This window comes from Dermacentor albipictus, unplaced genomic scaffold, assembly GCF_038994185.2.
Source record: "Dermacentor albipictus isolate Rhodes 1998 colony unplaced genomic scaffold, USDA_Dalb.pri_finalv2 scaffold_21, whole genome shotgun sequence".
NCBI lineage: Eukaryota > Metazoa > Arthropoda > Arachnida > Ixodida > Ixodidae > Dermacentor > Dermacentor albipictus.
This window is the reverse complement of record NW_027225575.1, coordinates 2309933-2333708: the sequence shown is the minus strand read 5'-3', so window position 1 is coordinate 2333708 and position 23776 is coordinate 2309933.

Below are 23776 nucleotides of genomic sequence, written 5' to 3'. Positions count from 1 at the left end.
CGATGCACGCCCGCGCGGGCGCACATCGAGGCACCCTACCGAGATAAAACCCCTCAATCTCCCAAAGTAGCGCCATTCACTTCCCTCCTCCTCCGCTTGGCGCGGCCTCGACGGTGGCGCCGCCGGTGGTGGGCCTGCCGTAGCAGACGACGGCTAACACGCTATGGGAGGAAATCCGCAGAAAAGTTCATTCGAGCCCTGCGGAGCAGTTTTTTCAATCGAGATCTTTCTTAGTCAGTCGGTAACTGGCCTTTAGAATTTGGTGTTAGAACTAGAATACTATACGCGCGCCGAAGCTCGCTCCTCGGCTGCGGCGCATTGTTGCTGGACTATTCCGTCTTCATCCGTCAAAGTCCGGCCTAAAACAGCCTGCTGTAAACTAAGCTTGAAACAATAGGTTAGTGATCTGTATGTGCTTTTAGATATAAAAAACACGTTTGAATAATGAATATACACCTACCGCAACAGCTTTTTTTATTTTTGAAGTAGCAATAGTGCACAAAATATCGACATCAGCGCTCGCGCGTCGTCTGTCTGCGAGATCGCTTTGCAAACACCTGCACGACGATGCCATATATCAAAAACTGTTGCACCATTTAATTTTTCGGTAACTTATTGCACAGCCAACTATGTAAGAATTAGGCGTGCAATGTATAACTGAAAATATCCGTGTTGGAATAGCGACGGTAAATAAATAGTGCCGGCTCAATCGCAACGATAGCGGCGAGCAATGTCGGCAATCGTAGAAAATCTCATCTGCGGGTCAAGCGCGTCGGTTTGCATACGTCAGTCGTCGAAAGTTACAGCCTATTCGCTGGTGCCCGCGCGCCTTCCAGAAACTACAACACAATTCGTGTCGCGTATGCAATCAGCTTAGCAAGGTTCGTCGACAACAGACAGAACCATCGATAACATTCGCGAAACTTCCGATACGTTCAGGCGCATCCTGCACCGAGCGATAACGTTTAACATTTTTTAGCCGGTGAAATACGGTAACCGGATACAGAGAAAGCATCCGTGTCAATATAATTATGCTTGTTGGTGCATGAGAAAAACGTGAAAAAGTGGGTTCTGAGAAAATCAGCAAAACAGAATTGAAACACCTGTAGCACTCACAAAAAAAAACTAGAATAGCTAAAATGTATGTAATTCGCATCTTGTCTCCCCCCAATTCTTGATTCTGCCAAATCTAGCCCATGGAGCACCTCTATTATTTTAGGTTGTTTTTATGCATCAACACCGCATCTGGAGGCCTTCACATTGAGTGTATTGCTACAAAACATTTTCACAGTGTAAGGGCCATGTTCTATTGTAACTGGTTTCCACATATCAAGTTTGCCTTTCTTTACATTAATAAAATGACATACCCTCATAATACAAGCTTGAGAATTAGAGGGTTTTAATAGGAGTCTTTCATTGCCCTTTGCCAAGTCGTACTATTGAAGCACTTATTCGAACGTATGGGAGCAGCTCATTTGCATAGTATAAGAAATATATAAAACAGGTTATTTTCACAATTTATACACTTCGTCACCACAAAAAGAAAAATTGCAGTTTATTGTTATCAGCCTGCTATGATGTTTTGACTCAGAAAGATATATTCAATTTGTTCTGCGAGGCACGCAATAATTGCTGTGGCATAGTATTTTATTGCACAACACTGCATACGGTAGCCAGCCATTATTAAAACTCAGAAGAAATTAATAGCACAAAGCATATGATCAGGCACATAGCATATTATTGCACTTTCTTAATTCATGCCAGAACGACGACCACAGGCCTCCTTCTCCAACAAGGTCAGCATCCATCGTGCCTCCTTACTACCATCGGGCTTCACACCCTCAGCACGTTCAACCTCAGCTTTGTGGTGTTTAAAACAACCTCAAGTGCGTCTTACGGTTCCAGGGATAAGAAAGAAGACCGTCCTGCCTACCTCGGCCTTGAAGCAAGCAGCTCTGGATTGTTTGCACACTTTCTACTTTGATCGAGTCCACATATATACGGATGGTTCTTCCACTCAGACCAGCTCCACCAGCGCAGTGGTTATACCATCACGATCACTAAGCATCCAATACAAGATTTTTTTCACTTGACAACATCGACCGGTTCGGCGCTTGTTGCCCTCCGAGGTGCCGTTGATTATAATAATAACCAACCGGCTAATCGGTGGGCAATATTCTGCAATTCAAAGGCGGCCTTACAATGTCTTCTGTCATCTCTTCGTCGCGGGTCATGTGAACAACTCGTGTCGGAGATACGAGAAATGCACCATCACATGATCATGAAAGGACACGACGTCGTGTTTCAGTGGCTGCCTGATCATTGCGGTATCTCCGACAACGACCTCGCTGACGAAGCTGCTAGGAAAGCCCACGAAGGAGCAACCCTTGTTTCTGTACCTTTATCGCGGACCGACGCAGCCCAACACTTAGGCAAGCTAGCGCACTCTTTTGACATTGGAAAAGCGGCACACACCTGAATTCACTCAACATCGATTGCATTCCCTCGATCCCTCTATGCAACTGCGGCTGTTACCAGGTCTTCTGCGAAATGAGGAAACAGTGCTGTGCCACTTTCGTTTGGACGTCGCATTCACCAGTGCATATGCATTTTTTATTGGAATGGCTGATAGCGCCGAGTGCAATGCCTGCGGTGTCGAGGAAACCATAGAATACCTAATGTGCTACTGCCCATCTTTTGAAGATGAAAGGCAAGACCTCTGCAGAGCTCTCAATCAGCTAGATGGAAAGCCGTTCACCTTGAACAAGATCTTGGGACCATGGTCTCGCATATCGCAGCTACAAAAGGCCACAAAAGCACTTCTGCGATATTTGAAAGATACCGGATTGAGTCAGCGTCTGTGATCCAGACTGAGTGACCGACTGATATCCCCAGTGGACTTTCTTATTTTAATCTTTCCGTCCCCCTTTCCCTTTCCCCAGTGTAGGGTAGCCAACTGGGCTCAGTTCAGGTTAGCCTCCCTACCTTTCATTTATCATTTTCTCTCTCTCTTCTTAATTCATGGCCTTTTTTTAATTGCACGAAAGCTACTGCACTAAAATAGTATACTAGTACATACTTAAAAAGCACAATTTTATACTACGATAATAATCATTCAAATTTTTATTGTAGTGCCCAGGAACAGCTAGAGAGCCTTTGTACTGGTGCACTTAACGAGCACTATGTGAGACAAAATGTAGAGAAAACATGAATGTAGTAGACAAAAAAATGGAAGATAGAGAAACAAATAGGGAAAAAAGGAAACGCGGAAAAGTAAAAGGGAGTTAATCCTACGTGATTATCTACAGATACACAAAACAGGAAATGAACTCTGAAGTATGTTTTGGAGTCGAGTCTTATTAGCACAATCTTGCAACAAGCCCAGGCAACGAATGTGGAATGCTACCTGGTATACTGTTGCAGCACAAACAAATGCATATGATCAAGAAGCTTTAAGGAATGTATAATGTCATGGACCACCTTATACCAGAACAAAAGGTGCGATTAATTAAGACTTGAATCTAGAGGTGCGAGTTGAAGTATATTTGAGAAGGCTCAACTGTGGTCGCCAGAATGGCAAAAGTGGTGCTTGAAGATAGACATCAATTTATTCTGGATGCGTTCAATGAGGTCAGAATTAGATTTGCTCATTGCACCCCCCTCCTACAGAAGCATACTCTAGTAGTTGGAGGCACACAGCAGAATTTCAGAAACACAACAGGTGAGTGGAAATCATGCAATATACGGCATGCAATTCCAAGAGCGTGAAGGGCATCTTGTGTAATTATCTATGTGAAGAGAAGCTAAGCATTTTGTCGAAGTACACACCAAGATCTTTCATTTCATCGACCTTAAGGAGTGGAGCATCACGTAGGGTGTATCAAAATTTCACATGGTGCGTTTTGTGCATATAACTTAATGCCATAGTGTTAGAAGCATTTAAGAGTACTTATTGCTTCTGCACCAGTTTGACAGTGAAAAAATTTCTTTTTGGAAGTCGATGCAGTGGTGAATACTGTTGACAGTCTGAAATAGTCTGAAATTCCGGCACGCAAAGTCATGCTGTTCATTTATTAAAATGCTCTTAGCACTAACAGAAAGCGAGGAATCCCATATCGATTCAAACACCTGACGCACTGAAGAGGATAGATATAGGTCGGCAGTTAGTAACGGCACATCTAGCACCTGATTTGTGCATAGGCAATGTTCATGCTACCTTCCGAGTGCTCGAAAAGGTACTAGACTTTAGGGAACTATTGAAGATGCTTGTGAGAACGAGGAACAAGTATGCTTCCATACGTCTTAACCCTTTCAGACACCACTTTATCCCGTTGATTGAAAAGTTGCTTTCACCACATCTCTTGCATCCTCAGAATCGTAGAAAATGTACAGCTGCAGCAAATATTAAGAATTTTCAATTGTTTAGCGAGTTTCGTCAAGTTTAGAAAATTTCGACTCCGTGCGAAAACTCACTACATGAACACAAAATATGAAAACATGTACTATTTCGTGTTCTGAAAAGCTTGAAAAGCACTTATCCAGCCACTTGACAATTATGCCTAGTGCACGACATTGTAAAAAACAATGAAAGAAGTGAACCCGCTACATACAACATACTGACACAGAGTAACAACACCCAGCCGTCTACCTTCCCACTCATTTTGTTAACACATTCTGCACGTTATTCAAAATTGCAGCACAGTTCCAATAACAAGTGTTTCAAGATGTATGAAACACATTTTAAATACCATTACTTTCATCAGTGCTTTTGCTTTTGATGCACGCTCCTGCTGTGCCCAATAGTTGTAGCGTTCCTACTTAAAGGACACAGTAAACGTAAAGCATTGCTGTGGAACTGGCGTCCATCTTGTCTCCATTTTATTCTCACTTCCTTCTTCTCTTCTCCTGAACCCAGACTCCTGCGCTTCTTCATCTTCTATTCCAAGGCTCATACCGCTTCACCCTTCCAGGTTTCTTTTGCTAACCCCTCCTGGGGTAATACTTGAAAACGTTTCCAATCGAAGCACATTCAACTGAGCCACGTTCGCCAATGTACCACACAGTCTTCAATATTCCTTTCTGAGTGGCCGTCTTTGTCACAGAGTAAGGACCATAAAATTTGCCATTGGATTCTCTTACTCCTTTCCTAACTAGAATGAGGTCGGTGACTTGAATGTCTGGAATATCTGAGCAATGTCTCTTGTCAAAATTTTTTTTCATTCGTTTACGGTACCTCTCCTCCTGCGATTTCTGTTTCCTTTCCTCGACGATCTGGAGATTTTCTAACAGCCCAAGTTCACGGTCCGCCTGAAGAATAGGGGTTTCTCCTGAAGAAGCGAATTGCGGGCTGCATCCCAAGCCGCTGGTGTAGGAGCGATTGTGATGTCTTACAGCTGCTTCTAAAGAGCATTTCCAACCACCAGGGAAACTATCGTACATCCTGATGTATTGTTTAACATCTCGTATAGCACGCTCTGCAAGCCCATTCGCTGCGGGATGGTATGGCGCACAGAACTGGATTGATATATTATGGTCTCGAGCCCATCTTGCTAGCTTTTCGCTCTTGAACGCTGGACCGTTGTCACATACAATTGTCTTGGTTGTCCTAAACATATCCCGTTCGAGAAGGGCGATGACACTATTCGCATCTTCTTTTCCTGCCCGTGCCGCGACCATCCTGGTGCATTCATCTATGGCCAGAAGAAAAGCTTGCGTTTTTCGGACTCCTTCTCGTTTCTTATTTAGCTCGGCGAAATCCAGGTGTATAACTTCAAAAGGCACGTTTGAGTGGCAAGGTATTATCATGGCGTCCGTAGGCTGCTTATATTTCACTTTGTTGATTTGACAAATGTGGCATGAACGAACGTATCGATTGACGTCGTCTTTCATGTGAGGCCACGTAAATCTCTTGACTAGCTTGTTGTAGGTGCGCCAAAATCCCTCGTGTCCTCCAGATTCTGGGCTATCGTGGTACAAATAAAGCACCCTGGAAACCAGCGTTGGCGGGACTTGATAGCGACCTTCCCTAAAAATCAATTGTTCAGTGCCTTCCCACAATTTAATTTCATTGATTTCTGCCGATTGTTCGTTGTTGGCCTGTATCATCAGTCTAGACAATGCATCTGCATCAGTCAAAAGGGGTCCAGGTCTGTGGGAGATGGTGAAATCGAACTGCTGCAAATAGTTCACCCATCTGGCGATACGTCCCTTAGGTTGGGTCATATTCAAGAGATGAGTGAGGGCTTGGTGATCGGTGAACAAAGTAAACTTCGCACCTTCTAGGTACGTACGGAAGTACTGAATTGCTTTGAGGACTGCAAGAGCTTCCTTTTCAGTAGTGGTGTAGTTGACTTCAGGTGGCTTGAGGGTGTAGCTGTAGTAACCTACTACGTGTCGCTTTTCTCGGCCGGATGCTTCTGGACATTTCTGGTACAAGACTGCACCTGTCCCATAGTGTGAGGCGTCGGTATTCAGTTCAAAGGGTAAAGTGAAATCTGGTATGCGTAGAATAGGGTCAGCAGATATTCTGTGCACCAGATCACGGTAGACTCTCTCACATTCCTCATTCCACTCAAATGGAACTTCTTTCTGTGTTAGGCGCGTGAGGCATCTTGTTTTGATGGCAAAGTCTTTTATGAAGGGCCTGAAATGTCCTGCTAATCCCAAAAATACACGCAATGAGTGTACGTCATATGGTTTTATCAGTTGGGATATCCTCTCGACGGACTCTTGTTTCGTGCTTTTGGTAGTCCCATCAAAGACTCTTCCAAGAAACACCACTTTTCTTTGAAAGAACGCACTTTTCTTAAAATTAACCTTGAGGTGTGCCAAGCTCAAGGCATTTAATACCTGGGACAGGTGTGCCTGATGCTCCGTCTCTGTTTTGGAGAAGACGATAATATCGTCTATGTACACGTTACAAAAGACACCTAGGAAAGGCTTCAGGACTTCGTTCATAATCTTCTGGAACCATGCTGGTGAGTTTTTCCAGCCGAAAGGAAGCCGGTTATACTCGTACAGGTCGAAGGGCGTGATAAAAGCAGTGTACATTTTTGTTTCTTCGGTTAGCGGGATCTGCCAGAAACCTTTGCACAAGTCAATACGTGAAAAACATCGGCAACCACCTGTCTCATCTATAATCGTGTCTATCTTCGGCATGGGAAATGGTATGAGTTCTGTCTGTCGGTTGAGAACCCTGTAATCTGTGCACAGTCTGAAAGTTCCATCTTCTTTCGGCGCAATAGTTATGGGAGAGGCGAAGGGTGACACCGAAGGCCGGATTATATTGGCGTCTAGCATCTCCTGCAATTCCTTCTTCAACCATATCTTGCGCTCTCTTGACATGTTGTAAGGTGATTTTCGGATGACGGTCTTGTCGGTGAGTTCGAAAGGCACCTTGTGTGACGTCATCGCCGGTGGATAGCTTCCTATGCATACTAGTTCAGGATAGGTCGTTGCAATATCCTCCGCGCAATTGACAACTCGCAGGTTATCCTTTCTATCCGGCTGTGTCTCTTGCCTTGATAGTCCTTCCACTAAAACCGCATCGTCCCAGTATACGTTGATTTTTAGTTTCTTTATATCTGGTCTGGATAGCAGAAAGTCATACGTCACCCGCTCAATCACCAGTACTTCACTCGCTATTTCATGACCTTGGAACTCGATGTTTACTGAGGCCCACTGATTATGCATTGTCACTTTTCCATCGTAGCCTTGCACCCGTAGTACTCTTCCACTATGCAGGTGACTTGCATCTACCAGCTTGGCATTTATTATAGACACAGAAGCACCGCTGTCAACCAAAGCCATCATGTGTCTGTTTCCCACTTTCACAGGGATGTGAAGTAGGCTAGAGCAAGTTAAATAAACAGTCTCAGTTGTGGTCATCGGGTCGGACTGATCACCCTTGTTTATCAGTTTTTTGTCCTCGGAGCCTCTTCAGCGTCCGAAAGTAGGGGAACAGGGTCGCTGTCGATGTTATGCACCCGACCTCTGGGAGCGCGCCAACCCAAGCTCTCTGTGCCGCCTGCAAGGCGGCGCGGTTCTCGCTGATTACGGCTTGACCAATCCGTGCCGGACCGTGTGAAGTGACCGCTTGAGCTAGCGTTTATATTTTCTTCTGAAGTAAATGATATGTCGTGAAGGCACTCCAGGAGCCCGTCCATAGTTTTAGGTGACCGTAGTTGCACTTGCTTCAGGACTTGCGCGTGCAGTCCGTGCATTATTAGTAAATGATATGTCGTGAAGGCACTCCAGGAGCCCGTCCATAGTTTTAGGTGACCGTAGTTGCACTTGCTTCAGGACTTGCGCGTGCAGTCCGTGCATTATTAGTGCTACTACGGCAGACGGAGGAAGCATAGGCTCGGCCAGCTTTAAAAGGCGGCATTTGTCAAAGAAATACTCTACGAGGGAGCCTTGCTTGAATTTGAAATTAAGCGCGGCGTCCCACCTTTGCACTGGGTTGCTTCGGAATGTCGTCAAGAATTTTTCTTTCCACTGATTCCAAGAGTTGCCAGCCTCTTCAATAATGTGCAAATCATACCACTTCCGTGCAACACCGCTTAAGTAACTACGCATGTTAGTAATCTTGTCCTCATTAGAGTGCCAGTTGTTCTTTCCAGCGGCATATTCATAGAATTCAAGCCAACCTTCTGGACTTGATGACATGCCGTCGAATGCATCAGGTTCTACAAATTTAGTCACTGGCTTCTCAGCGTTTAAAGAGCTTATAAGCGATGTCACCAGCTGGTTTTGTTGCGAAATCTGTTCTTGTTGTAGCCGAAGTGCTTTCAAAACGAGGCTCACCTCTTCCGTCGACGACTGTGATCCAGAGTCCTTCCGACGCATCGGTTGAAGAACTAATTCGTCAAAGATCACCAGAGGCAAGTTCACGTTCACAGCACCCTTCCGACGTAGTTCATGAGGGTCCATGGAAGCCTTCTCTAAAACCAGGTTCATGAGTTCTGCCGAGTTGAGTTCGCGAGGTAGTTCCACCGCTGGTTCATCTTCAGCTTGGTATCTCGAAAAGATGATCTTGTCCGCGGAGGTCTCCTCAAGGAAAAATCTCACCCACATGTTGGAGTTCGCTGTCGGCTGCACCAAAATAATGTAGCGTTCCTACTTAAAGGACACAGTAAACGTAAAGCATTGCTGTGGAACTGGCGTCCATCTTGTCTCCATTTTATTCTCACTTCCTTCTTCTCTTCTCCTGAACCCAGACTCCTGCGCTTCTTCATCTTCTATTCCAAGGCTCATACCGCTTCAATAGTGTAGACAGCTTCTCAGAGGGTTAAGCTCTGTGGAGGAAATACCATCAGCACCACAAGAAAGGGAAAGTTTAAGGCAAAGCTTAAGGCACTTCATATACTTGGAAACGAGGTTTTCATTGACTGTTAGCATACACTGCGCCAGACTGAGAAGGAAGGTTACTTGAAGCATATTTCACACCATATAGCAAACAGAAATGTTCTGCAAAGGCATCAGCAGTGTTCGAGACAACACCACTATTTTCATGAAGAAGACGTACATCTTTGGCACTCCTTTTAGAAGAGAGAGCCCACAAAGCTCCAGAAATATTTCGAATTATGTGTCACGCTGGCTTCAACACAATCAATGTGGTCAAAGTGATGATTCTAATAATAATAATAATAATCTTAGTGGTAACTTGGCACACTAGGCTAAAAAGAAGGCTGATATCTGTATGTTAGAGCATCTGATAACCAGCCATCTAAAGCAGGAATTTGCAGGATGCAGAAGACACTTCCTTCCCCTCCACGTGCACACACACTTGCTCAATAACACGGCACAGCACACACGCACACATTCGACAGGTGCACAACACACAGGAGTGCCAATGAAGTCTGGTTCCAAGGAAGGAGAATCCAAATCGCCAGGGGGGTGGAGAGAAAGCTCTGCATGCCAGATATAATCATGGAGTTGTGGTGTCGGGCCATAGAGGCGTGATGAGGGCTCAGGCTGTGCTGACCACTTGTTCAGACGAAATGAAGAAAGATTAGTGCTGTCCAGAGAGACGTCAAACACCCTGCAGTATAGACTAGTGCAATGTTGGGTTGGTATTGCAGGGTGTGCTACTTGAGGGGTTTGAAGCAATCCTCGAAGGCTGGCATGAGCTTGTGACAACCGAAAAGATGGGAGTAAAGGGTATGTATTGTCCGGCGCTGAACAAGCTTAAGTTTGTTAGCGTCGTGAGTTTGGCACGGGAACTATACTGATGAGTAGTACTCAAGTCGTGACAGAATGATAGAAGTGTAGAGTGCTCGGAAAACCTTAGGTCATCAGGGAAGGGAGACAAGGGACACAAACCCAAGAAAGGGCCGGTGCTTACATACAGTGCTGGTGACATATGCGGAAAAGTTGAGAGAACAGCTAAATGCTACACCCAGAATGGGAAGGGCCCGAACAGTCTTTATAAAAGTGCCTCCAAGGAAGAAGGTTGGACGTGCAGCAGTTTCGTTGTGGCTGATACGCATGGCAGCACTTTTTACGGTGCTACTACAAAGTTTGATATTGTAGGCTTAGTCGTTCACCTTTACGGAATGTATTTATTGTAAGCACATATGCTGTGCATCGGCATATTGTTGTTGTGAAGCGTTAACTTGTTATTCAAACACAATCTGCGCAGATGCATTAGTAACTTGGTTTTGAGTACATCTTTGTCCTGACTACAATTTTCAGTATCGCAGCAAGAAACATTTTAGTAGAGGCTGAAGGGATTCCAGCAGTTTAAGCATACTGACTGCACAAAACACTGATGACACCTTTTCACCTTCCCCACAATGCACTCACACCATCTACACTTTCCATAAGCAAAAAGTGAGATAAAAATCAATTACAGTTTCATTGACTCAGTACTTGCTGCTTCTGAGGCGGGCATCGAAGCAATCGTGGTATACGCTGCTACATGCATAGGTCTTGCATGATGCAGGTCCTGCTATGCACTGCACACAGGGCACACGTTGCAAACAGATAATTTCTTTTTGCAGTGCTCAACTATAACGACACACTGACTCAAACATGACTGCGTTGTCACGTATGCTTCAGTGCGTCAGTGTTCTTGATTGCTACACGAGCGATTTATGCCAAACTAGCCCAAAAGACGGACGCACTAGAAAGAAGTGAGTGAATGAGTACAGTGAACTTGTACTGAACTGGATTCACATGCCGAATAGAAGAGCGCAGTGTCAGCTGAAACAGGCGGTACGGCTGATTATGTAAATACTTCCAATAGTTCGGCTACTAGTGTATTTCGCTTTCGGAAGTTATCTTTACCACTGGAAACAGCGCAGAGCTTGCCCGTTAAACTTGAGTCAACCGACACCACACGAAACACGCCGCGGTTGACCAACCCAACTTCCACACGGTTCATTCACCACATCACAGGTCACACGAAGTCAAGAGTGCCATATTTTAAATCACTGCAGCACCAAACGGACCTGAAAATTCATTTCCTTCGACAGAGTTTCTCAGGTGAGTTCGTTCACTCGCCAGTTACGAACTCGATGGACGCGCTAGGCCTACACGTAACGTAAACAACATCGGCTATAGGCGAGTGTTGATTATCCAGACTTCGGAGCTCGTAAACGTGTTTCCATTCCTTTTGAGCACAACAAAATGCACATACAACAAGCACAGACGTTGCGGCAATCGTGATTCGGTTGGCTGTTTTAGCAGACGATCGTACCGAGCCCGGCGGAACCCAGTGGGCAGGTTGGATTAGTCGGCGTCGTACGAAGTCGCTTCGGATCCACGTCGCACTGCCACAACCCACGGTCGTCGGTCGGTCGGTCGTGTCGTTGTCGGCCTACAATTACAACACTGTCTTTCAGGAACACTGTCGCGTGCGTCGTGCGTCCAAAAAAAAATGGCTGTGGCTTAGCTAAGGTCAAGCCCAGGATGCGAATCATACTAGCCTTTATTTTAGTTGTTGAACCACTGTTTAGCCTGGTGAACTGCTGTTGCTTGGCTATATGACGCCTGCGACTCGTCGCAGCCTCTCATTGGTGCACGCCGGCGCAGCTTCGCCGCCCGTCGGCAAACTTCAAGCATCGGCAGTAGACATAATCGCTGCGCGACGTTCCGCTTCAGCGCGTTTCCGACCGACGCTTTGACGCATTTGACCCTTCGGCGCGCGCCGAAGCTTTCCAGCGCGTGCCAGTGGTTGGGGCATAAGAATGGCGCTACTTTTGAAAAATTGAGGGGCTTTACTCCGAGATGCTTATCGTGATGTGTTCGAGCAATCTCTCCGGCTCCAAGCGCGCGTCGTGAAGTCTGTGGTGAAGTTAGCTTCGCCTTCCCCGCTTTTGTTTGCTCGTCATAAGGGGTTCTGAGTAGCCTTCTTGACCCACGCCACTGGAAAAATTTGGTTGGTATGCAGAGTAAGCTGGATGATCTCCTAGATGTGGGCCACCTAAATGAAGTTCACGAGATGGTAAAGCATTGTGATGCGATGCCAGATCATCGTGAAATGGTGGCATCAAATAGCGACTCTCGCATACCCTACTACGTTAGCGGGTATGTTAGCAGGGAAATGCTAATGAGAACAAAGTGCGAAGAGTGTTCTCTAGCTGTTGCTTCAAGCGAAAGACTTGCGCCTGCTTCCGGAAGAGCCGTGCCTTACCAACCACATGGATACAGGTGGCCTACTTTACCCATCTCAAGCACTAAATGACTTAATTGCTGCGATGGAAGATGCCTTCACGCATTGTTTCAGCTTTAACAAGTTGAAAGCTGACAGCATCACGGGCCTTATTTTCTGCCTGTCAATAAATAAGCTGGATGTGGTTGGCTGTGCGCAGCATAGCGTAGAAATCACCAAGTTATACGGCTTTTTGGCATCACGAGGTTGCACGTCCTTGTCGCAGGAGAGAACGCGTCGAAGCAAGGGAAGCGAGAAAAAATGAAGTACCTCAAGTTGAGGCGCACAACATAACTGCATAATTGCAAAGTTTATATCAGCAAGACCAACATAAAGCGTTTATAATGTAAAACAGGAATTGTTCCCATCACATTGTATGCACAGAAATATCTGCATATCTGAACAGAATTTCCCACCGACAAATTGTTGTTTGCACTGCACCTCGTTCACCGTTTCTGTGGGTATATACCTCCATTATTGGATTTGCGCTCCATTTCGTGTCATATTGTTTGTTTGAGAGCTAACAACCATGTATATAGAGTCGTGTGTATTATCTTATTAACAATAAATATTATTTTGTTTTTGTAAGGCATTTTTGGCGTTATCTGAGGGGTACTAAATACGCGAACTTAGTTCTTTGCAGGTTTCTAATATTGGAAACCGAATTTCCCTTAGCGCTCTCATCATGCTGAGTTTTGACCATTGGTGCTTACAGTTCTACCTTTCACTGCAAAATTTTAAAAAAAAACTTGAAATAATCATGTTTCACTCGAGCGGTCCGTTTCAACTGATGAGGAGCGCACCAACTAGTAGACGATTAGGCCAAGCGCCTGTAGCTCAAGACACTAATAAAGTCACGCCAAACAAAACTTCATACGGCACCCCATAATAGTCCCTTAAAATGTAAAAGCGGCACTGGCAAACTGCAAACAACCGCCTACTGCGGAAGCTTTCTCTGTTTGGTGCAATTATGAGTTTCACAATTGTTGCAATGAGCGCGAAGCTAAAGCGCGGCGATAAAATGACCAAAATTTAGTACATAGTACGTTAGGCCAGCTGCAGTGATAAAGCCGCCTAGCCTTTAAAATGATTTTCCGATGCGCGTTTTGCGCCCCAACAAGCCGCGGAGCCAGAAAGCACTTCACAGCGGAACCAAATAACCGCAGCGAACCTAATTAGCCAGCGTACGGGAGGCATCTCGGAGCCGACAGCAGCGCCGCCGCATCGTCCTGAAAGAATGCTGCCTCTCCGGCGCTCCGATGCCGACACCTCCCCCTCGAGCCACCATAGCCCGGGCAAGCTGCTTCACTCATAGAGTTACTCTAGAGGACAAGCTACCCATAGGGCCCATGTACAGTGTTCCATGCATTAAAATCGGGAACCGCAAGAGCGCCGCCATGTTGCTACGCGCCGAGGTTGCATGCTCCTGAGACGCTTGCTAGACTTGGTGACAGTAGTTAGTTTTAATCCGGCAACAGTAGCAGCGTAGCAGCATGGCGTCTCGCTTGTAGTGTTGTGATGTGTGCGTGCAGCCGTGTGTTTGGGCTTTATTAGTTGGTTCTTTATTCTATGTTGCGGGACGGTGTGAGTGTGGTCCATGTTGGCCGTACAGCTGGCAGTTATGCAACCGAGGGATGATCCTGTTCAAGTTTCCGGCGGTATGCGGTTTCCAGAGGTCACGCCTGTTGCAGGAGTGTCACTCGACGAGGTTACGAGCTCGAAGCTGTGGTCAGATTCCTCGTTGACGTTCCGTAATTCTCTTCGCACGGGCGCGGTATGTTGTAAAAGCTGCTTTCGCGATCAATCGTCGCGACGATAGATCGGGTTTTTTTTTATTATAAGTAATGATCCAGCTGTAGGGCACATGTAACCGACAAACGGAAGTCTCAGGAGAGCACCTGAGATGATAATAGAGCAGGCGGCGCAGGAACTCCAGGGCACCCAAGGGACAGTGGGGGGATCAAAGCTCGAAGCGAACGGTACGTAGGTTGGGGCCGCCGAGGCAGGTGTGTGCCAGGGAGTGTTCGCACGGACAGCTCCCCTGGCACGCGCAGCCATGCCTCGCAAGGTCGAGATACTTTAAAGGCACCTGCGCCCATGATCTTTCTTTTGCCTCGGCGCAGTGAGCACGATTAACGAGAATGTGGAGGGCATCCGGTGCAGTCGCGAATGCGTCATGACAAATGTAGCTCGCGTCGCCTGGCGTCTGTAGTAATATCAGAGTTGGTTGTATGAACTTTATGCATAATACGCTTTGTTACGGTACCTTAACGGAATGGGTCTAGAGGACGCTGTTGGTACATTTTTTCGTACCGCCCTAATCCTATACCCCCCACTACAAACACGCACATACCCCTTTTTTTATGTATACATACAATTCCTTGCCATGACGGATCATAGCCTCCTTTATTTTTGAAAAATAGAGGAGGCTATGGACCGATTGACCAGTTCAAGTTGTCAACTTGTCAGTAACTGTCATAGGAATTACTGTAATAAACACAATTCCACAATCGGATTGTTTACTTTCATTTTTTGTTGTAACACTGAGGACTACATGGAACTTTATTTTGTATATGTGAGAGAAGTATGTGGATATCACGAGCTTAAGCCAATGTGCGATACACAGACAAAGCAGCTGCTACAACATGAACTGCATTGAGGGCCACACAACACATACGTAATTAAAGGTGCAGAATATAGGGGGAAGCTTCAAAATACGCTCTGTAGCACTGCAAAGTATAACATATATTGTATGTGTGCAATAAATGTTGAAAAATACAATGCATCAATGTCCCATTTGCCTTCAAGTTTATTATGAAGTTCAAGTTTACTGCAGTTTATTATGAGCATATGTACAACAGGAATCTATTGACACACCCGCAGTCAAGGTGGCTGTTCGAGGTGTGCTGGCTGCCTCAGTGTAAGAGAAAGAAATTGGGTAAATGTCGACACCAGTGCCACTGCTTCTTGCCTCTGACCTGCACGTGCCTCTGCGGCATCTTTGTGCACAAGTGTGCTGGCGTGGCGAGGCGTAGGAGTCATCCGAGAGAAAGAGTATTGTTTACATGGAGAAGTGGCTGTTCACATTACCTGTCACTTTCCCTCAAATATTTCCTTGGCGACTATGGGCTCCCTGCAATGGTCAGGCGGCGCGGCGTTCGGCTCAGCCGTCAGCGCCACCGTGTCAGTTGCGCGAAACAGTGAGGTGGCCGCTGCTGCGGAGGCATGCTTTTGCGGCGCTCGTTTGAAGCATTTCGAACGTTTTAAATTCCGGTTTTAAGGCAATCGAAAACGTCGAGGCCCATTTTTTACCACCGACGCTTGAGAAAGGACGTCAAATTTACGACTGCAACCACGTATACCGTGTCAAAGAAGTAAACAGCACGGACATTACAGTGAGGTGCTTAAATCAAATTGTATTTTAGGTGCCAAATCCACGATCTGATTAGGAGGCACGCCGTGGCGGGAGACTCCGGAATAATTTGGACCACCTGGGGTTCTTTAACGTGGACCTAAATCTAATTACACGGGTGTTTTGGTATTTCGACCCCATCGACATTCGGCCGCCGTGGCCGGGATTTACTCCCGCGACCTCGCGCTCAGCAGCCCAACACCGTAGCCACTAAGCAACCGCCGCAGGTCGCGAAGTATTTATCAGAACAAAGTAAGTATGCTTACGACGTCGATCTCAAAGTGCGTTAACAAATCATTATTTTATGCTACTTAATTGAGCAGATACGGCCGTGGACGTCATTGAACTGTAATTTGTTGCTTCCTTACTTGGAGCGTGCCTTGCACTCCACATTGTAGAGGTTCTGGCGAATTGGCCGGTAAGTGCTTTTTTCTCCGTTGACAAAGTGCCTCGAGCATATTCTGGTGTTGTCGTTCGGGCTCGAATGTGAGAGACAGGCATTACCGCTGAAGCGTCATAGATAACAATCAGCTGAGATTAAACAACGTGAAGACTTAACAAATATGCGCTTGTGTGTGCGAGGGAAATGCTAATTTTCGAATATTCGACGTGTTCTGCAGTGTGCTCCAACCTTAGTTCAGTTGTTCTAAGCGCGAGTAAACATCGGCACGAATGAGCTCGGTTCCAGCATTTGCGTCTTGATCTTGGCGCAGGAAGAAGCACAGCGCATACAAAGCTCCAGCACGGAGCGCTTACGAAGCTGGATTTGACACCTAACAACCACTGCGCGTTTGTTTTGGAGCAAGACGAGCTAAACAACTATCAAAACTGATTTACAACAGCCGGAATCAATTCACGCGTTTTTATGCAGCTGACGCTTTATTGCGTGTTTTATAGATGCCGCTGCTGGCTCTTTTTCATTTCTTTTTCTTGTTGTTGCACTTACGTCTTCGTTCTTTTAACAGAAAGTCGCAAGACCAACACGAACTGCGACGATCCACTTCAGCCGCCGGGTTGCTTCCCCCGGTTTCGAAGGGAAGCGGTACAATTTGATGCCGACATCCCCTTCGCGGTTGTGACAGTCCTTAACGCAGCAGTATCTGCGCTTGTTCTTTTCGTTCATGCTTCTCCCGAAGGAGCTGCGAAGAGGCCGCGGGGAACCCATTGGAAAATTGGAAAAGCAGGCTTGCAGGCGGGCCTGAGCGCACCACGGGCAATGGTGAAATGACGGTGAGGGCCTACCCGCGGGTGCTCACCGCCGCTGCCAGGTGGCGCGACATGTACAGGCAAACTAGTGTTCCTGTATATGCTCCCGCAGGGAGCAGAGTTGCGCATAGGTCCGCCGTCGTGATCCAGCTCTGCAGCGAAGCCACTCCTCGCGCGCGCAGGAGCCAAATTCCGCGCGGTGTTCCGCCTTTTTCTCTAGTGGTCGCGAGCTACAAGCGCCAGTTGTTCACAGGCGCTTAGCAAAGGGCACTTCTTAATACAGGCTATGCTCGAACGAGTCATTCGTGCAGTCGGAGGGGGTGGGCTTCCAACCAACCGAAACTTTGTATGTACCTATGTAAACAGGCATATACAAACACACACATGAACGTACAAATAGGGGGTAGGACCGCCTTCGATTCTCCAAAATAACATACTCCCGTGGCTCGAACAGCTCCAAAGTTCGCTCGCAAACGCGCAGTACTTTGCCACAAAAGGCGGTGCAATGATTTTCAGCATGCATATGAAGTTGTCTTATCATTCTCAGAAAGCAAGAAATGTTTTAAAGAGTGTTTAAAGCTTCACACACGTAAGGTGGACACTTAGCGCATTTTGGCTGCCAAAACCAGCCGACTAATGACCGTCGCCAAGAGAGCTATCGTGCCTGCAGTTATGTCAGTGAACGTTAACAGAGCGTCATTTATCACTAGCCATCGTTCACAACAGCTGCACGTTTTCGATACATGCGGTGCAGACACAGATTTAAGCGCATTTCAAATGTTCACATGCGCACATTTTAAGCAAAGCTTACTTTTAAGATTCATTCATACCGCAGAATAATCAGCTATATAGTAGCAGCAAATCTGCAAGTAGAAAAGGATTCAAGATGCAAGAGCTTATAGATCAAACTTATTTCATACAAGGGAATGCATGAACGGCTGCTGGCAGCAGGCCAAGTGTGCTGGTTCTTGGAACCTTGGGGGCAGAATTCAAAGAAACTGGAAAGGCAACAAGCTATTAAGAGTAACAACAGGTTATTTTTATTGCACTAAACACATCAAGATGACAAACTTGCAGAGTATTTATTCACACAGTGCAGACTGTAATCTGACAACACATTTTTTTCTTGATCTCTTGCCACACAGAGAAAAGCCAGTAGTTGAATACACTGTGTCAAATAAATGAAATCACTGAAGCAGGCTTTGGCCAAAAAGCCAGGTTACAAAGCTTTGTGACCTATCGCATCAGAGGCAAGGAAATTTTACGTCATTGAACAGTGCATTCACTCCACTCCCGCCAACAGGAAACAGCATTCACCAAAGCACAACGTAGATTTCTAGCGTGTTTAATTGAACGACAAGTTTTTGTTCCACTGGCTGACAAATGATGCTCACAAGCTAGCACACATACAATTGCGGCTTAGCTTCTATGGCAGCAATTAGTTAACAAAATAAATAAGCCTATGAACTTCAAGACAATAAATTGAATAGAATCAATTTTACTGTTCTCAAAACTTCCAACGGAGAAGCAATATATTACAATTATCACAGCTAGAGAGCTAAATATGCATATGCCAACTGAGCACCCGTTTTGTCCTTGTTCCCTTGTGTGCTTTCTGCAAAGATGTCCTAGCTCTTCAGAAATTGCGGTTGACGGGAGAGGTACATATTATTAATTTCAATTTTAAACTCTGAAGGGTGCATTCAAAGTCAAGAAGCCCAGACTTGTTAGCAACAACACTCTCACTATAGTGTTAGTGAGCCTCCAGCTAGTTTGCTTGGCTGAAGCATTTACTCTTATGGCTGAATTGCGTGCGGTTTGTGCAGTGTACATGTGGTGCGCTGCACCCCGTCATACTGGAATACAAGTGCCAGTACGATGTGTTTCGTATCACTTCACCAAGGTCCTTGACTTCACATCGTCGAATACCGTACCTAAAACCCGCAGCTGCTCCTCTCAACGCACGATCGACGGTCCGCTGATTGCAATGGCGATGGCACTGACGGAAACGACGAGTTCGCATGAGTCGGCGATGCGCCCGTAAAGTTGGCTTCGCCGCGGCGCGGATCATTTGACGTCATTTTTCGCGCTCGGCCAATAGCGGTGCGAGCGGCGCCGGAAAAGGTATGCGCAACTCTGCTCCCTGCGGGAGCATATACAGGAACACTAAGGCAAACTGCATTGCAGGGTGCCTATGGTGACACTGTCACAAAGTGCGTGTACTCCTCGGCGTCACCCCACCGCCGCCAACAGTCCCCGCCGCGGCGTGCCCGGCGAGGGGAGCGCTCTCCCTAGATCCCGCCGGCACCCAGACCGGTTCCTCACGTCACAGTCGGCGCGCGGCGAGAGTATGGTGGCTAGAGGGCCATAGCGAGAGAGAGGGAGAGGAGGAGAGAGAACGAGCGTGGGGCGACCTGCGACAAGCGGACAGAGTTGTTGGACCGGCGAGGCAAGCGGCACGTGAATTGGACGTCAGGCAGGCGTGAGGAAGGCGGCCTGAGTTCCCGTAGCCGGAGCCTCCGTAGACGCGACCCCGAGTCCGTTTCGATCTTCGGCAGCGACGTGCGGTGACGGCGGACCCAGCAGCCCGGCGCCTCCCCAGCTCGGACGTCCTACTCGACACTCCGCAGATAAGCCTACGCCACGTGTTCAGCAGCTCTCAGAACTTTCCGCCGGACTGTATTTTTGTAATCGTGTTTAATCTTTCATTTATTTACTCATCGCGTGTTTATTCTTATATGTCCTGTTAGTTTAGTCTGTGCCGCATTTATTGTCACTTGTATTTTTCATTTGTGTCGCGTATGTTTGTTTATTCGCGAGCCTTAGGAGCTCCCACGTGGTGGGCTTAGTGTCGCGCGAGTGGCGTCAGGGCGTGCGTTGTGTGACCCGCACGCCTTCCGCGATCTAGGACCCACTACTTGTAGTTGTAAGTTCTTTTTCTTTCATTATGTCTCGCGCATGATTTTAATTTATTAAACTGAATGTGTGTGTTGTACGTCGCCCTCCGTCTCATGCCTCTGGTTCACGGTCGATCAGGCGTGGACCTTATCGCCGGTCAGCAGTCGAACCCTCACTAAACGCACGCGGGGTGGGTTTGTTGTCGCCCCATCCCCTCTGGACCGGAGAGTGCGAATTCCCTCACCACCAATCTTTGACAGACACACCCGCAGTCAAGGTGGCTGTTCGAGGTGTGCTGGCTGCCTAAACGAAATAAAAAGAAATTAGATGAATGTCGATACCAGTGCTATTCCTTATTGCCTCTTACCTGCATTTGCCTCCACGGCCTCTTGGCTTGCAGAGTCTGTATGACGGAGCTGCTGTGGCTAGGCGTAGGCATTGTCTAAGCAAAAAGAAAACGCCATTCAAATGGGGAATTATGGAAATAAATTCAGTTGTTATGTCTGCTTCTTGCACTCTTCTTGCCTAAAAGTTTCAAACACAGTGTCCAGAACACACCAGCACTTTGACTGCTTCTGCTTTTTACCTGCAGGTGTTGCTGCGAGATCCTTAGTATGGCTGCGTGCAGCATTGTAACACTTGGTAGAGGCATTTGAAGTGGTGGTAGCCAAAAATATAAAGAATCATCCTTGTCTGCACGAATGCTTTCAATTTCTAAATGCAGTGGTAACTATCGCTTTCGGTGCAAGGCACCCCCCACATCGATGCGGCAAGTGCCATAGCTCGAAACTGAATTGTTCATTTAGTGTTTCACAAGGCATCTGATATGTCCACATTAGATGTGATGTGTTGGTTTTTATTTACCCAGTGAGGAGAGAGCATCATTAAATGTTTTTATTTTATTTTTGCATGTCTTGTTTTTTGGTTTATTTCTGAATTTATCATGATGCTAAAGTGACTTATTTATTTTATTTTTATTTATTTACAGATACTGCAGGCCCTTCTCGGGCCCATGCAGGAGTGGATACTGAGAATACAAACAAGAGAAGTAAATTTAAACTAATTACTTGACATAATTGCAAAGATGTAATACATACAGAAGTGAAAAACAAAAAAACATGGCTATACACTGGACATAGATGACAAATGAATACGCGGACAAGGCAATATTATCAACTCAGTGTGTACACCACTTGGACTCGAATTTCAACAAAAGTTGACATTACTAATAGATTCAACAAATGATTCCAGCGAAGCGGAGTTCACTGCTTCCTCAGATAACGTATTCCAATAATAAATTGCGCGAGGAAATAAAGAGAACTTGTGAACATTGATGTGGCTGACTGGCTGTCTAATAGTTTTACTGTGGTGCGTTCGCTCTGATCGTTTGAAAGGATCCTGAAGATATCGTTCCCGTGATAGCTTAAAGTTCTCATGATAAAGTTGGTAAATAAATGTTAATCTAGATATTATCCTGCGCTGCTCAAGTTTTTCTAGGTTGGCTCTATTACGTAAGTTGCTGACACTAGAGTGACGGGAGTAAACAGAATAAATAAACCGCAAAGCTAAATTTTGTACTCTTTCGATTTTATGAATCAAGTATTGTTGGCAAGGGCTCCAAATAACCGATGCGTACTCCAGTTTTGGTCGTATTAGCGCTTTGTATGCGTTTAGTTTTACTGCAGGAGGGGTATTTCGCAGTTTCCTTTTCAAAAACGACAATTTCTGTAGTGCACCCCGACAGACATTTTCAACATGCGGCTCCCAATTGAAGTTACTGGTAAGTGTGATGCCTAAATATTTAACTTTGTCAGTTCTTGTGATGGTAACGTTACCTAAAGAGTAAGTAAAGTCAAGGGGCTTCTTTTTGTTGCTAAACGTAATGTAAGCTGTTTTGGAAGTGTTTATTCTCAATCCCCACCTTGCGCACCATGCATCAATGGAGTGTAAAGAATTGTTCAATTTAATTTGGTCATCTCTGTTATTTATGGCTGTGTATAAAACACAGTCGTCTGCAAATAGTTTAATCTGGATTGGTGGTTCGACGCAATGATGAATATCGTTAATGTATACCAAGAAAAGGAGAGGCCCGAGGACCGAGCCCTGCGGAACACCAGAGTACACATCCAAATCTTCGGAGACACTACCATTTATGGCAACACACTGCTTTCTATCTCTTAGGTAGGATTCAATCCATGCCACTACTTTCTGTTCAATGCCAATTCCCTTAAGTTTTGTTAATAAATCTTTATGAGGAACAACATCAAACGCCTTTGAAAAATCCAAGAAATCCAAGAAATACTTATGTAATGGCAATCAGCTTTTGTTTTGCAGAAAAACAATGCATTTCCTGACCCATTGTTTGACATCCCCTCACTCGCATAATTGCGGAGTATTATACATGGGTTGCACGTGACGTCAGTTCCGGCTTGTAAATCGCGCGTGCGCCATCTTTGAGAACGACCGCGTCTGGACGCACGCTATTGCCGCCTACCGCCGCGCCTGAGCTTGATGTTCGGTTTATCTTTGCGACATGACGAAAGAAAATTTGCACGCGCTTTGTCCATCATACTCTGAAGAGCTCGTAGGACCGACTCGGGCACGTTACAGAGTGAACATCGAAATGTGTGACGGCATCGACCCTTATGAACTGTGCATCGGCAAGGTGTCCACATGATGTACTTATTTTACCTGCGAGTATGGTCAACAAAAATGTGTCCCAGCTGCTTAGTGGTATTCGGGATTATCTGAGTATTGCATATGTGCCTGTTGCCGAAAATTATTGAATTTTGAAAATGCTCGCAGGGATCTGATGTGCATATCTGCAGTTTATGGATACATGTGAAAGACTCAGCATCAAGTGCAAGTGAACGGTCCCACAGGCCCGGAGTCGATTATGCAAATAGATTCGCTGCACAAATTTGTGACCAGAAAAGATATTCCACATGAAATGGCATGCAAGGAAGTGTTGATAATATTGCACAGTTAATAAAACGCCTACGCTATTAATATGTGGGTTGCGGGCACGTACCCAGGGGGGGGGCCGGGCCCCCCCCCAAAATCAAGTGGCATACCCCCCCCCCCCCCCCCTCCCCACCTACGCCACCACTCCTCACACATTCCTAAAGCGCCGCCAGATCAATGTTGAGACTTCGCAGCTGTTCATCGGCCAGCATTATGCTGCCTTTTTCACTCCTCTTAGATGGCGGTAGTTATCGGCATCTCTTGTAATGTGAATGACAGTATTCTCGTAGATTCCGCACCCGCGCGATTAACTCGACATGCGTTCAGTTGTCACCATCTGTTCAACCGTCACGCGCATAGCTGTTGCTTTTGTTAGTTCAACCTTCTTTGTTTAGGCTGATTCTGGGACCAGGAGAGGGATGCGGCTGTTACTCAGCTGGTCTGTACTCTCATGGAACGAGTTGCGGCCGGAGAAAACGCCAATTGCGTTCAACTTATCCCTTTGCTTCTTTGTTTCCTTGAGTTACGGCTCGCCGCGACGCTGGCAGATGCCCGGAACCATATACACGTGATATGGGTTAGCTAAGGTGGGAAATAAAATAATGTGAAAGAGCGTCCATCATGGAACCCTGCAATAAACC